The 15,629-nt window shown below is 44.0% G+C and overlaps 1 protein-coding gene across 9 annotated transcripts in view; it reads left to right on the top strand.

Annotated features, from left to right (window-relative positions):
• Nucleotides 1-15,629, top strand: part of LOC102105758 (synaptotagmin-like protein 2) — a 72,541-nt gene that overhangs the window by 23,454 nt on the left and 33,458 nt on the right. For 8 of the 9 annotated variants that reach the window (XM_088062873.1, XM_014258777.2, XM_088062870.1 and 5 more), the window contains exon 1: nucleotides 12,822-12,875. The exons of the other annotated variant lie outside the window; for it this stretch is intronic. The gene's annotated coding sequence lies outside the window, so the exon portion shown is untranslated. Of the gene's footprint in view, nucleotides 1-12,821; nucleotides 12,876-15,629 lie in introns of those variants that run through there. 9 annotated transcript variants of the gene reach the window in all.

Raw genomic sequence — 15,629 nt, 5'->3', positions numbered from 1 at the left:
ACTTTTGCCAGGGCCCTGCAGTATTTGCCTACCAAAGTATTTCCACTGAGTACAAGAAAAGTATTTGTGGAGCTATTTAGCAGTCAATCCGATTACTAGTGTTGGGGTCAGGCCTAATATGAATAATCTTTATTTCCTGTTAATTCTGTAATTTCCTTTTAAAAATGGGCATGTGTAGATAATACATTATGAGTACATTTTCAATTCAAAACATGTATCTTATACAGTTTGCTCAGCTTCCTGCAGGAGCCAGATTTGCTTTTTGTGCTCGGTGTTGTTTGACTGAGGTTTGATTCAGAGTCCTGAGCTCTGAATCTGTTTGATTCAGAGTCCTGAGCTGCAATGGGAGTAGCTGGCTATGGTACACAGCCATTGGGAGTGAGTGCCTGAAGACAGAGCAGAGGGCGTCATTGCCTTATACATGTGTGCCTGTACCTGAACTAACTAACTAACTAACTAACTAAGTAACTAACTAAGTAACTAACTAACTAACTAACTAACTAACTAACTAACTAACTAACTAACTAACTAACTAACACACACAGGTAACATGATCAGGGACTTTTTCTATGCTTGTTGAAAACATAGGATTAATTTATGCCTGATCATCCCATCTTTCCGGTGGCAGGCAAGGGCAGCCATCTCTTTCATGGCAGGAGCCATGCTGCAGCATGGGAAGCCCTTTTGGAAGGTGGGGTTCAGCATCTGGCCATGTGAGGTTGGAGGGAAAAGGTAGGACCAGGCTCTCCCTCATCTTTCATGTGATGTGGTGGCAGATTCTTCAGCAAAGAAGTCTGATGCTGGTCGCATCAGTTGCTATTGGCATCAGGTTTATGGACTGTTTTATTCTGTCAGATATTTCTGTGCATGACAGGTGCCTGAACAATCTCTGGGCAGATGGCAGGGTTTGGTGATATTTTATATGAGCCATCTCCAGAAGTTTTGGAGATGTCTTCTTCTTAGTTCTGACTGAACTGAAGTTAGCACTTCACACAACATTCCCACAGAGTGGGTAGTGCCTGTCTTTAAACTATGGGAAGGGCAAGTCTTGGAACTGTTAAATGTCTTGTCCAAGAATCACAGGGGACCCAGAGTCCAAAAAGGGATATATACATTGAAAGACTGAAATTAAAATTCAGATTTCTTTCAAAAGCTGAAAAGCATTTAGATTAACCTTCACTGAGGAAGCGTGGAAGGGTCCTAAGCACTCAAAAGAAGTTCTCACTGGCTTTCCCCAAAGCCTAAAATGGGAGCTGTTGCTGATTTTTAGTCGTTTAATATGAATGAGTGCAAATGATCTGAACATTAGACAACCTACATTTCAGTGTTTTTTTCCATTTCAGTGGTTGCCTGTGGCAGCTCCATAATACCCAGGATACTGATAGGTCACAGAGCCCCGATCCTTTGCATGAGATAGCAATTTTCAAGAAGATGCAGAAAACCTGCTGAGTAAGTCAGCACCTGCATGATCCTGCATCTTTACCACAGTATCAGTGTCCTCTAATTCCCTCTCATTTATCAACACGCAAGTCCTTTCTCTGGCATTTAAAGCTCCCTCAGCTAGTATGTATTTTTGCTTTGTCACATTCACTTTTTGCCAATTTAGAAAATGACAAAACTACATTCCTGGAGGGTGAAATGCTCAGTTTGACCAGAGAACCGGGGCCAAGAATACAAATTCTGTATCAACATGTGCCCCTTTAAGTTTGGGATGAAGGGTGACAATTACCAGTTACAGAATGGGTATAGCTCATAGCAAAAAGTTACAACCATCATTCTGTTTTACAGAGAATTCTGAACAGCAGGAGTGTTTATATTTGACTATTACCCACCTGGGGCACATGTCACTCAAACCAGAGGTTCCCCAGCACTAATCTTGCAGGCCTTCCAGAGTTACTCTCCTGTGAAGATAATAGATGGTACCTGTCAGCTGCTGACTTTGCTTCTAACTCATTGCTCCTGGAGAGCAGCACTGCCTGTTCAGGAGAACTGAACATAGAAAACAAAATCTGCTTTGGTTTGATGTTTTAAGTTACAGTGGGACAACAAAGAAGCTCTTACTTGTACTGCTCAGCTAAGAGGCGTGAACAGCCCAGAGTGCAGCAGCACAGCAGTCACTTTGCCATGGGTGGAAAAAAGACTCCTATCTTGAGATAAAAGGGAAGGGGCCACTACCAGGAGCTGTGTGTTAACAGATCTTGTGACTCAAGTCTGTATGCACTGAAATGTATTCAGATATGTTCCCTTTCAAGCAGCTCCCATTATTCACTCTCTAAATAGAAGTGTCAGTCATTAAAAAATGAAGGCCAGAGGCAAACCCCAAGCAAGGCGGCAGCATCATCCAGACAAAGCACTGCCAGGATATTTAGGAATTGTTTCTGTTGGCCTGAAACCTAATTTTAAAACTTTGTATAGAATTCCATGTTTTTCTTGACAAAGCTCAGCAGTGTTCCAACTGCTCTGTCTTCCTGAAATAAGCTAAATCTGTAATTGTGTGACGATACTAAATCCAGTCTAACCCAATGATTTATAAAGCTCTCTAGTTCAGTATCACAGCTGATGGCTGAGGATGAAGAGAAGTGTGTAATTAAAAATTCCAACAAGTTCAATGAAAGAGTTGCTTAAGCCTCTAAATCCGTCATTAGGTTGATTTTCAAATGTACAGTACAGTTTGCTTGCTTATTGCACAGCCTTGTCTGTGGTTTAAAAAATATTTATAAGCTTTTGTGGAGTGTTTGCAGCCTAAAAGTTAATTACTGAAATTACTGTTACTTTTAATCTTGTAGAGAGTAAGGTAACAAAAATATAAACTCTTCTGAGGAGAGCACCAAGGCTTGCCACTTCAAAGTAATTTGTTCAGAAATACACCTAATCCCCTGTATTCAATCCCCAGAATGAGCACAGTTTATTATCAAAAAGCATAATTCTATTTCCTTGAAAAGGGTCTAGAATGGTCTTTTTTTTTAATATTGTCCCTTTTCTCACTCCAGAAAGAAGGTCTGTTTTCCTTTTAGATATTCAAAAGCCAGAGTTTCCTAGAGCAAAATCCTCATCCAACAAGCCTTCCTCTTTCTGGCGGGGGGAAAAAGAAACACAAGCACTGAAATAAGATGAAGCAACTGCTCTCGTCCTGCCATGGAGGATGGTCCTGGGGTGCATCTGCCTGCCTGTGCACTGCGTTGGCCTCCACACATGTGGGCAGGGTGGGGAGGAGACCCAGCCTCTTTGACAGACACAGACCATGTAGAAAATTTTCTTATCTTGTATCACTTTAGGAAACTGATGCCTGCTGCAGTCGAAAGGATTTGTTTGTGTTCAACACCTTTCAATAGAACTGTGACTCCTCTACCCACAGCAGTGTGTATTTGGTCACCAAGTTCCATGTGAAATTGATGTGAATGTAAGCATCTGGACAAATCTGTGGATCTGGCTCAGGCTTTTTGGGTTTGCAGGAACACTCCTCTGATATTTCCAACCTTCTGATCTGAGAAAAAATGAAAAGCAGAGAAACAGCTGCTCACAGTGCTGCCCCAGACCTCCTGGGGATGCTGGTGTAGCATCCACATACCTGGGGATTAGACTGCCTTGGATTGTGCTGGACCGGGATGATGGAAGTGCTGGACGGAGTTTTGTTGCAGAAGCAGGGGATGGTTCTGCAGCAGTTGTAGTGTTAATACACATGGTAAATTTAAACACCTTGTGTGCAGGTGAGCTGAGCACCACGAGTGCCCTGATGGATGCAGGATAAAGAACACCTTTCTAACATAAAGTGCCAACATCAGAGAATCCATTTCTGCTCTGTGTCAAAGCTCAAGTGTCAAAGCCAAAGCAAGCTCTCTCCTGTATGGCAAATCACAGTAAAATGGTTCTGCCTTTGCATCATTGCTGTTCCCTTGGATTTGCATTGGCTGCATAACCTTTTCCCTTCATATGATTAGCTCTGCTTATGTCTTTTTTTCTTTTGACCTTTCTCTCTTTCATGTAGTTTCACAATTGAAGCTAATCAAACAAAAACAAAAAAACAAAACCAAAAGCAAAACAACAACCAAACAAACACAACAAAAAAGGAAAATAAGGAAAATTCATTCTGAGGATCTGGGGATTAAATTGTCTATCAACCTTATCAGAGGGAAAGGTCTTTTTTCTAGTCATTGTTTGCAGTTTCATAGATGTACAATTTTTGAAACTATTAAGTGGTTTTGTTATTTCAGTTTGGCAGCATTTGTTGTCCTTGTCTAAAATGAAAAATACTTTCAGCTTAAAAGTGCACATAACTGCATAATTTTATGGTGGCTGCTTGCCTTAACAGATACGATAATGTAATTTTAGCATTACTCTGCCATATTAAAACCTGGCATAAAATTCATGCAGTTGGGTTTAACTCTAGGCTTTCTTCCTGCTCCTGCTGTCTCTGAAATGGAGGGTTCAGGTGCCTTGATGTTAAAAGGGTGTGTTTCATGCTTTCAAACACAACAGTTCATGGTGTCAAATGACTACAAGGTGATCTCATTTTTTATTTTAAAAAATAGCCTGTTTTTAATTCTCACTGTTTCAAGGAAATTCTTATACTCAGTGCTGACCTCAGCTGCTCCCTACTCCGTGTATTGCTAAAAATCTCTTTGCTTTTGGCATGCTCCAGTTTAGGAGAGAGACTAAAGCAGCCTCTGGGTTAAAACCAATGCTCTGGGCATTGCTCTGTCCTTTTATTTTAATTCACATAACTGGTCCCCGGATGGAGCTGAGAATCTGTTTCTGAATCCAGGCTCTGCAACTCAGCTGTCCTCTGAAGGAGCCTGAATTTAGTGGGACTGTGTGACTATTTTTCTTGGAGAGAATAATATTTGTATGTGTCATTAATTATTAATTAATGGTTGTATAGCTGGTTTTGCCCCAGCTGTCGTTCTCCCAGCAGAAATGCCACGGCTGCAGCTGGAGCCTGGCTCTGCCTGCTGGCAGCCAGCTTCCCAGACTGCTCTGGCACTGGCTTCTTGAGGTGGTATATGATGGGGCAGTTTCCTTGGGAAACTCGGGGTTCCCAGAAGCTGGGCAATGCTTTGGAAATACTGCAGTATGTTAAGGTGAACCAAGAGCAGCTGCTTGCTTTGTGCCTGGCTTCATGAGACTTTTCCTTTTTATTCCCAGGATCTTCCCAGGAAAAGGTTACTTGTTTACTTGGTTTTAATTCTCAGGAAAAATTATAAGATGCTTCCTTTCCTGCTTTGCTAATAATCTCATTAGGCTTGTCTTAATTATTTTCATTATACTGAGTATGGCAACATGATGATGTGATGAAGTTGTGGAGCAGAGGATCAGCAATCCTGAATGCAAAATTGTAGGACACCAGCTGAGATAAACCTAAGCACTTGTTTTGTCCTGCCTCTGACTTGCTTGTGACAGGCAACCAAAGTTATTCATCAACTGATTGGGACTCAGATCCTGTAGCCCCACTTTGTTACACGCTGCTGTTCAAATTCTTTGGAAGCACTTGTTATCCTTCAGTGATCAAGTGGGCACTGAATTTGCAAAGTGTAGGGAAGTAATGCAAAATGAAACTGTCATGGTGGCCTTGTACATCGTGGGAGCAGCTGGGAAAGCAATAGCTCAGATGACTTCAGATGAAGTAATCTTTAAAACATATTAATCTTAATAGTGCGTAGGGTGTAACCTCTGAAAATCAGCAATCTAATCCATTTGTAGAGAGCAGTTTGATTCAAACGAGCTAACAAAAGCCGTGGGGCAGTCCAGCCTGGCACATTTACATCCCTGTCACGCCTTCCCCCGCGGCACCAGGGTTTTGCAGCTGTGCAAACCCGTCTCGGGTGGTGAAGCCCTGGCCCACGGCCGGCGGTGGTGGCACACTGCACACAACCGTGTCCCGCAGCCCAGCTCCGCGTGTGCCTGCAGCCCGGTTGTGTCCTGTACGGCTGCCGCGCGTGGCTGTGTCCTTGCTCCCGTGTTATGGCTGGATGTGCCCATGCCAGACAGGAGGTGCTGCAGAGCCCGGGCGGTGCCTCTCATGAAGCCCCGTGCCAGGGGAACACCCCGTGCTGCAGCAGCCTCCCCTCGTCCGGCCCGGCTCCTCATGCCCCTGCATCTGCAGAACATTCCACTTGCTGCATCAGTCTTGGTATAAACTACCCTGTAATTCCCACTCTCATAAGGAAAAAGCAAAAAGCCACAGGCTTGTACAGGCTTTCCCAAAGAATGAAATGGCTTTGTAAAACTATCAGAAATGCAGTTGGGCTCTTTCTTTGCTCTTTTCTTTCCCAAGCACTGAGTACTGATTCTGTGCCAGAGATGATGTAAAACTCCTACTGGGTGGCCTTTTCTATAATGTTCAATAAGTGATAACGTTCTTGGAGCCTGTGAAATGCTGAAAAGCTTCCAATTCTATAAGCAGACAGCCCCCAGAAAGAAAGAACGGCTTAAAACCCAGTTCAGGGACTTATCCATCAGCACCACCGATGTGATTGGTATTTAATTAGCATCAGCTTTTCATTCTGTGTCATGTATCCAGCTGGGACTGTTCTGTTTGGCATCCATCACGGTCAATGTCTATTAAAGCTGGTTTGGGCTGACTGTTATTTTGGGAGGCAGGTCACACCCCAGATGACAACTGACCCGTAGCAGATAGATTAGAGTGGTTGTACCTTGCTAACAGTAATTACATGTAATTGGAGTGTCTTCCTGGGACAGGAAGCCCCTGACCTTACAACAGATTGCTTGCAGCTTGGATTTGAGTCCTGTTGTGTCAGTGAGATTCCTGCAGCACTGAAGCCATCCACGTGCATGCTGCTGTGGGAGCAGGGCTGAGACTTGGTGAGGAGGATGGCACCACTGAGCATATGTGCTGTAGAAAGTTGCTGTTTAGCCTTTGTGTTTAATCATTACAATATGTCACAGATCGGAGACACTGACCTAAGGTGCACCAGGACTGTCAAATTTATCATGACCCGTGCAATAGTTAATGGTTTCCCCTACATTTCTACCTCTGGGCACGGTAATGGTGAATAACGACAGGAAAGGTCAGTTTCATTTGCTCTTTCATTAAGGAAAGGCTGTTTCTATCCTGTGGATTGCAAGGGGGAAAAAAAATCTTAAAATAGTTCAAAGTATAAACTAAAAGAACAAAAATCAGAAAGAAAATCAATGACTTACATAACTTTTATTTTTAAAAAAGTACAACCCTACTGAAGCACACAGTGACCTTGAATATGTAATCATTATAAAGGATTAAAAACTATTAACAGCTTCTTGCAGTTTGGACTTTTAAGCCAAACAGGGCAATGCCTTTTCCTGATATTTCTACTTCAACATTGTAATAGTAATAGTAATAGTAATAGTAATAGTAATAGTAATAGTAATAATAATATAGTTGACAGTTGCTAAGTTCTAGAAATAAATTTATTTGAACAATACATTCTCTCTTGCAGTTCAAATGCCATTCATAGGGTGCTTGCATATCTTGCAAATGTTTTAGAACATGAACTGAACAAATAGATAATCAAATTGTATGGGAGTTGAATAAAAGGGCTGGCTCTTGACAATTAAAAAGGACTTTTTTAGTTGTGACTGAGCACAAATCCATGTGACAGTTTTAAAATACCTTTTATGTATTACCCCTTATGTAGCAGCTTAATTTATACTTGCAAAGAACATCAACAAATCTTTCCTGTTTCCTTAGAAAATGCTATTTTTGTGATCTTATTCCTGTAAGCTGCACTCATCTTGTTCAGTAGTCCCTCAAATCAAATATAGCAAAAGCAATACTTCCTCTAAATAAGTATCAGCATAATGCAGTTAGGTGCCTTTTTTTCATGTTTTAATAATATAAAAAGTCTGGCAGAGTCCTGGTTTATTCCATGCATGTTAAGTAAACATCCTGTTTTGATAGCCTGTTTTTGCAATACAAAAGCTTTATGTACATCAGTGGCTTTAAACCTCCTTGCACCCTTTTGAGATGGCAATGTACTCCAGTGAGTGTTTCAACCTTGCTTGGATTGATGGAACCAGGCAGGAAAGGAAGGGGTACCTGTTCTATGGGGTCAGGGAAAAACATTCTGATATTTCACAATGAGAAATCATCTTCAAACTAAGGTTCCCTTTTCCTTTTTAAAGAATTATTCTTAAGAAATGTCCTTTCTGCTTTGACTGCTTGTTAAGGCACTAGATAACAAATGCATTTTCTTCATTGAAATTATGCCTATATAAGCAGTTTTGAAACCCATTTGAGTAGTGTTTTCAGGTGTTTACTTATAGTACTTAAAAATAACTTGGAAAATGTGGACTTTTAGCTCAGAAAAGAAATTCCAGAGCTGACCATGTGCAGTGCTGATTGTGACAAGTAGTCTTATGGAGCTGAAATACTTGTGTGCTGACTCTTGTATTGGAGCACAGCATGGTTTCATATTGCTAAACAGCATTTCTGGTTAGATTTGCTATTTTGCATGACAGATCCTTAAACAAATCCAGCCTCTGCTTACCCCAGAGGTTGAAGGGTTGGTTGGAACGGCCTGGCTCTCCAGGATGCTGGTACCTTGCTTGTACAAGCCTTCTCATAATGAAATGCAACAGGCTGTGCTGGTGGTAAAACAGCAGCTGTGGGGAAGGTTGTGCCACTGTAGGTAATTTTATCCTTCACTTTTATTCACTGGAGTTTGCTCAGTAATCTAGTTACAAAGTTCTCATTATGCAGAGAAAAATCTACTCCTGTTTTTGTATCTTGTGAACTAGCTTTGTTACACTAGCTGTGTTACCTTTCCTTGCATGGTACTGTGCAGCAGTGTAGTCTTTACTTAGGACATCCTGTCAGAGCCAAAGAGACATCCATTTCTTAAATGTGATTTGGACTGCAAGAGGGGCAGCAAACTCACTAATATCTCAAGGAAACCTCTATATAAGGGAAGACTTACTCTTTGCTTGCTTCAAAGGAATGCCAGGATGTGCTCCCAACAGGAGAGACTGTATTATTTCCTGTTACAACATAGTTCAATTTTAAAGCCAGTTAACAGCAAACATGTATTTCTCAGGGCTTCCTGCTGACAAGAAGGGAGCCCGCAGGGCATTCAGAGGGCAGGGATGGAACAGTGTGTGGAAGGGACATCAGGCAGTATCACTTAATCATCAATAGCACGTTTTGGTCTGAAAATGGTAAAGTTTGCTAATTGTCTCTCTTTGATAAGATGCTTTCTGCTGTGTGTTGTCTTCTGCTGTAAGCTGGATTACTACATTGGTTGGAAGTCAAATAACAGATTTCTCAGGATGCTTTTTGCATGTATCTAGTCTAAAGCCTCAGTTCAGCACAGCAAACCTGGAGTGACAGTGGTGGTATGAGTAACTGCATGGTATTTCCTTTTCTGTGCTGGTTTCAGACTGGCCAGAAATAAATGTATTGCACCAGAGCAGTACAAAAAAATCCATGCTGGTTTATCTCATGCATGTAGAAACCCTTCCATTTGCTTTTCTACAGGAGTAGCCTGTGTTTCTCTCTCTTCCACAGGGGAAACCTCACCTTTAGTAACCATCTCGTCAGTAGAGAGGAGTCTGGACCTCATCCTGTACCTGGTGCAGATTCAAACCCCTTGTGTTGCTTGAGCCATGGATGGCTGTGTGCACTTTGACATCCCACTCCGTCACTGGGATGGATGTGATCCTACAAAAACTGTTAGCTTTGCTGCTGTAAGCAATTAGTAACATCTTTCCCATGATTTGGGCTACATGATTTGTAAGTATCTCTGAAAGTTCCCTGAGACATGAGCCAATTTCTCTTTTAAAACTCTTATTACATGAAAAGAAAAAAGTCATCTTGAACTGCTAAGTAAGATGGTAGCAAAAATATAGTTTTTGCTGCCAACCAATACAGATTTATACCTTACAGCAGAAAGGACACAGAGCCTCAGTTTTTGGTTAAAACAGTATTTTTTCATCAGTAAAAACTGAGGTCCACAGTGCCAAATAAAATAAAGCCAGGTTCTTAGCTGGTTTAAACTGGATGACCTCCATGCAGTGTCACTTGACCTGCACTGAATTTTACTTGCTGGATTTTGGCTATTACATGGCTTACCATCTCTAACCAAGTAAGACATACAGCAGGACTGCAAAGGATGTGTCTAAAGAGATATGTTGCTATTCTGCTCCTATCCAGTCCTAGATGCCTAGTTCCTGCAGGTAGAAGTAGGACCCTGCTCATACACACATTTATCAAAATATCACACATTTTTTTTCTCCTTTGGAGTCTGCAGTTATGTTTATGGTTTGCTGGTGGAACATTTGTCCTAGTGGAGTGGGGATTTTATCTGTTTATTTATTCTGGCAAGCTGTAAACCAAAATTTTAACACCCAGTAAACAAAACTGGGAGGCAGTTTGTTTTCAGTAGAATATTTTTGTGATAAGACAGTGGGAAGTAAATGGGGAAGTAAATGCTCCAAAGCACTATGTTCTTTCACTGATGCTTTTACTAACTTTAGCACTGCAGTCATGTAGCTGGGAAAGAAATTCTGGGGTTGCAAAAATTTGAATGAAAACCCCCAAGGAGATAGTTGGTGATTTTGTCATGCTTCCACATTTAGTTCCTCTAAGAGAGCATTAATCACACTGATATTTATATTTCAGCTATCTTTTGGCAGCCTTTTGAAAGTCACAGCTAAAAATACTGAAAATATTCTAGGCTTAATGGGATTTGAGTTAAGAAAAATGACAGCATAGAAAGATAGTATAATGGGTAGTGCTATGGCTGTACTTGCAGAGGTCCCAACATAGGTGAGATATCAAAAGGATTGTTCATCTGAGCTAGAGATGCACCTCATCTAAAGGGGAGTCCCACATTGTACTCTGAAAAGTTGTGTGGGTTTTGAAGGACTTTTCACTGTATTGGGAATATGAAAGAACAAACCTTTTGGTCACTGGTTTACCTTTGCTGGATGCCAGGTGCTCACCAAGCTGCTCTATCACCACCTTCCTCACCAGGACAAGATGGAATAGAGGAAAAGAAGATGGAAAAAACCCATGGGTCAATATATAGGCAGTTTAATAAAGCAAATTAGGGATAAAGCAAAGAGGATGCACATGGAAGTAAAAAGAAAAACAAACAAACAAACAAACAAAAAACCAAAACAAAACCTCCAAAACACCAAACCAAAAGATTTACTCTCTACTGCCAATCACAGGTGACGTCCAGCCACTTTCCAGGAAGCAGGGCTTCAGTACACAGAGCAGTTGCTCTGAAAGACAAAAGTCATAATGAATGGGCAGGCAGCAATCAGCATCTCTCAGACTCAGATCACCTCCTGATGCTTTAAGCTTAATAGCCCAAATCTTAGATTTGAATCAGCAGTTCATTTTAGGGTAAGAACCATGAAAGCCTAAATAGAAATCATCAAGTAAATCAAATTTTTTCCCCACCTCTGCCTACTGTTTTAGTGTTTTACTTGATTTCTGCCAGTTGTTCTCCTGAAAATATTAAGACTGAAATGTGAGAAAAGCATGGAAGGCACAGGCTGTGATAATAAAACACATTTCTTCACTGATTTTACACGCTGCTGTAAAGTCCCCATATGACTGTATTTACTCACTCTGAAGTCACGTTTTTGTCTAGGATTGAACAGGAGTGTCCAGAAAAAAACCCTACACTAAGCTCTTGTTCCTGCCTCCACTTGATGCAGAAGCCTTGACTGCAGCCAGAAATTCAAACTCTTAGTGATGTCAAAGTGTGACTGGTTTTGCTTCAGCCTTCTCTGTTGTAGAAGATGAAAACTGGGGGAGCTGCCGTGTTTGCGGCTGGTCGGGACAGTAGGGACAGCCAACAGCTGCGTGTTGCTCTCAATGCCTGGGCGCTGCATTCTTTCAGGGATGCACTGCTTTTCTCCTAATGTGGCACTGGCACGTTGTAAACTACCCCTGGGGAATTAGGGAGGCAGGCACATTCCCTAGGTCTCCTGGAGCCTCCTGATTTTTCCTCCCCATCTAAGATTTATCTAATGTATCCATTACTGTGTCTTCCTGGGAGCAGTGCCCTGGTGCTACGGGGCTGCGGAGGCACTGAGGAGGGCAGCGTCACAAGTCTAGATTGAGTTACCGAGGTAAACAGCATGGAGTAGAAATCCCAAAAACTGGAATTGCTGGAAATATATCTTCAAATCCTAGCTTGGAGCTTAAATTGTTGCTGGTTTGGGTTAGAACAGGGGCTGAGCAGGTTCACTCTTGGTTACCTGCCTGAGTTGAACACTGGAATAACGCTCGTTCCCCAGCATCCCTCTTCACTCCCTCCTGTCCCCCGGCACAGACCGAGGGGAAAAGGACAGGTTTTATTTCAGAAGGAGGCAGCTCTGCCTGCTCCGGCTGCGGGGCTGCTCCGAGCCCGGGGGGTGCCTCACACAGAGCGCTGGGGCTGAGGTGGCTGCTCTTCTAACACCTTACACCTCTCCTAACATCTTGCCTTTCCAATGTGGGTCCTGCCCTGGCTGAGACGTGGGTGGCACTTATTTCTTTGTCTTAATATGCAATAACAGTATTCGGCAAGACCGAAAGAATCCCCAACCCAGGCTGCCTCCAACTTCACCGTGCCCCTCGCAGGTCCCGGTGACCTGCCCCGCCTGACACCCCAGGGTCCTGCCTGACCGCGCCCCTGCTCCCACCCTGGTTTTCTGCGTGGCTGCTGCGCGGGATGGGCACGGCCCCGCCCCGGGATGGAGAGCCCCGCCCCGGGATGGATAGTCCCGCCCCGGGATGATCGCCCCGCCCCGGGATGGATAGCCCCGCCCCGGGATGATAGCCCCGCCCCGGGGTGGATAGCCCCGCCCCGGGATGGATAGCCCCGCCCCGAGATGATAGCCCCGCCCCGCGACAACCCGCTCCCACCCCACGCCGCTCAGGCCAGGTAAGGGCTGCGGGGTTTGCCGTGCTGGGCACAGCACCGGTGTGTGGAGGGGACGGGAGCTGGGCTCGGTACGAGTGCTCCGTGTCCGTGTGCCGGGTTCAGCCCCCGTACGGGACACACCGGTGCCTGCCGGACCTCGCTCGTCGGCCAGGCGACGATTGGAGCGGGCGGAGGTGCCGCGCCCCTCCTGCCCCCGCCCCGGGCTAGCCGCGCCGCGGGTGCCCGCGGGTATCCGGAGCGGTCCGGGATTTCCCCTCAGGCAGGGTCTGGCCTCGGGGGCACCGTGCGCTGGGCACGCGTGGCCCGGCAGCGGTGGGAGTGTGGAGTCAGGCGGCTGCACGGAGCTGCTCCCAGGCAAGACGCGGGAGCAGCCTCGGCGCCCGTGGCGGGGGCGACAGTGCCGGCTGGGGACGCGGGTTACAGTGTGCTCCGCGGCACCACTCGGGGTCAGGACAGCGCCTAGCACAGCGACAGTGCAGGGGCCGACGGCACAGAAGTGGCTGTGCCTTTCACAGCCCTGCTCGGGGCTGGTTCCGCAGACGAGGTTGCGGGGGCTCTGCCTTGATGTGGGGCATCGTTCACGTGGGTCTGGCCGGACTTTGGACTGTTCAAATCAAAGTGTATCTTACCTTGCATTGATAAACTGCGTTATCAAAGCCTTTTGCAATTAGAGTGGTTTTGTCCCGTTTATTAAAATTAAGCTTGTGAGACAGCTGTTGGTTTCAGGGGAGAGATCATAGAATAGTTTGGGTTGGAAGATCATCTCATTCCAACCCCCCCTGCCGTGGGCAGGGATGCCTTACTCTAGACCAGGCTGCTCAAAGCCCCATCCAACCTGGCCTTGGACACTTCCACCTTGGACACTTTCAGGGATGGGACTTCCACAACTTTCTCTGTAGAGAAAAATCTGACAAAAAAAAAACAAAAAAAACTTTTAAAAAAGGAAAGTCCTAGAAAATAAGGAGTACTTTGGATGATTTATAGTGTACTTTTTGTTATTGCTTCCCCACTTTGTATTCTAAATTATTCGTAAAAATGTGAAACATGATATGTCACCTTCCTGTGACTTCTGCTGTTTTGTCTATATTTTTCTAGTCTCCCCTCTCCATCTTGGTTTTATTTACTTCAGTATTCATGCTTCATTGTTGTAAATGTTTGGCATGGCAATAAAAACAACATTTATTAGTTTCTGTTCGCTTTGCAGCCACCTCTCCAATGCGATCAGTGCTGTTGTATAACCCATGGTAACCTATGGCCTATGACCTATTTGGTTTTTATGTCTTAGATTGCTTTGTGAGTGAGTAATTTTCACATAAAATAGTTTGCAGTGGAGCTTATTCTGTCCAGTGATGTTATAGACCATTCTAGGCCCCTGCATCTCTGCCCCCGGGGCAAACCACACAGCATGGTTAGACAGTGGAGATCTACTGACCTGTCCCTGTGAAACTTCTGTGTGGGTGTCAGCAGACAGGAGTTAGTTGGTTCAGAGAAGTCCTTTACCTCCCTCCCTGTTCCACCTTTGGGAGAATATCTGAGAAACTCCATGGGGTGACCCAAGTTTCTGCTCTCCTGCACAATTCTGTAATTGAAGAACAAACTTGTTTTTTCCTCCTGAACTCATAAATCATGGCCTCCATCCCTGGGAAAGGGGCAGCCCTTGCCACAGTATGGCACAACATGGGACAAAGTGTTCATTGTACATCAGGTTCACTTTGATTGCATTTAAATCAATATTGTTATCTGCATTCAGAGATGTAGCAGGGGAATGGTGAGGAGGGGAGAAAAACATTGCAATTATAAATGTTTGCAACAAAGTTGAAAGAAGTACAAAGCTGTCCTGGGGTGTAAACAGGTGACAGAGCCTGATAAAAATAAGGGTTTGTTAGTGACACTTGATTCAAAACCAAGTTACTCTTTTTTTGCAAGTTAAACCTAATGGTGCAGTTCATCTTGGAAGGTCAAAACAGATGGAATTAGAAACTTACCCATGGAGGATGCTGTTGGGAACTACTCTGGGTGGCTGCTTGGCTGAGCCTCCATCACTTCAGGAGCTTCAGCCCAAGCTGTTCCCTTCTTGCAGACCTGCAACTCACAGGACTGGCATCACAAAGCAGAGTCACCAGCATGGAGTGTCCCTGGGCAGGCAGGGACAGCCCTCTGCAGGATTTTACTCAACAACATCATCATACAGTTGTGCCTGGGCAGAATTAGAATCGTCACTGCTCATATAAAAGCTCCTAATCTTTTTCATCTAAAGCACCTAGAAATAAAACAACATTGTTCAACAGTTCAGATGAGAGGGTTCAGGTTGGGCAGGGCCTGCTCGGTTGGTGGAATCTCAAGTGTTAATTAACCAGGTGGCTTTTGTTAGATGCTGCTCCTAATTTTTGAAAGATCCCCCACCCAATGTTTTTAAGGTGGTTTTTAACAGTCCATTGTACCTTTCCACTTTCCCAGTTGCTGGTGCATGGTAGGGGATATGGTACATTTACTCAATGCTGTGTTCTTTAGCTCAGGTGTTTTATAAGGTTATTTTTTGAAATGAGTCTTATTGTTTGACTCAATTCTTTAAGGGGAACCATGCTTCTAAAGGATCTGCTTTTTAAGGCTTAGGATGGTGTTCCGGGCAGTAGCATGAGGCACAGGGTAGGTTTTTAACTCTCTAGAGGTGGTTATCAAAAAATCTGTTTTCTCTACCTCCTTCAAGATTTGCAGGGTATTCATGGAGCTGCACAGATGGAAGAAACACCTTGA

The sequence above is a fragment of the Pseudopodoces humilis genome, chromosome 15 (genome assembly GCF_049639895.1).
Source record: "Pseudopodoces humilis isolate 2021_Gansu_Grassland_sample_001 chromosome 15, ASM4963989v1, whole genome shotgun sequence".
Classification (NCBI taxonomy): domain Eukaryota; kingdom Metazoa; phylum Chordata; class Aves; order Passeriformes; family Paridae; genus Pseudopodoces; species Pseudopodoces humilis.
This window is presented reverse-complemented; position numbering and strand designations above follow the sequence as displayed.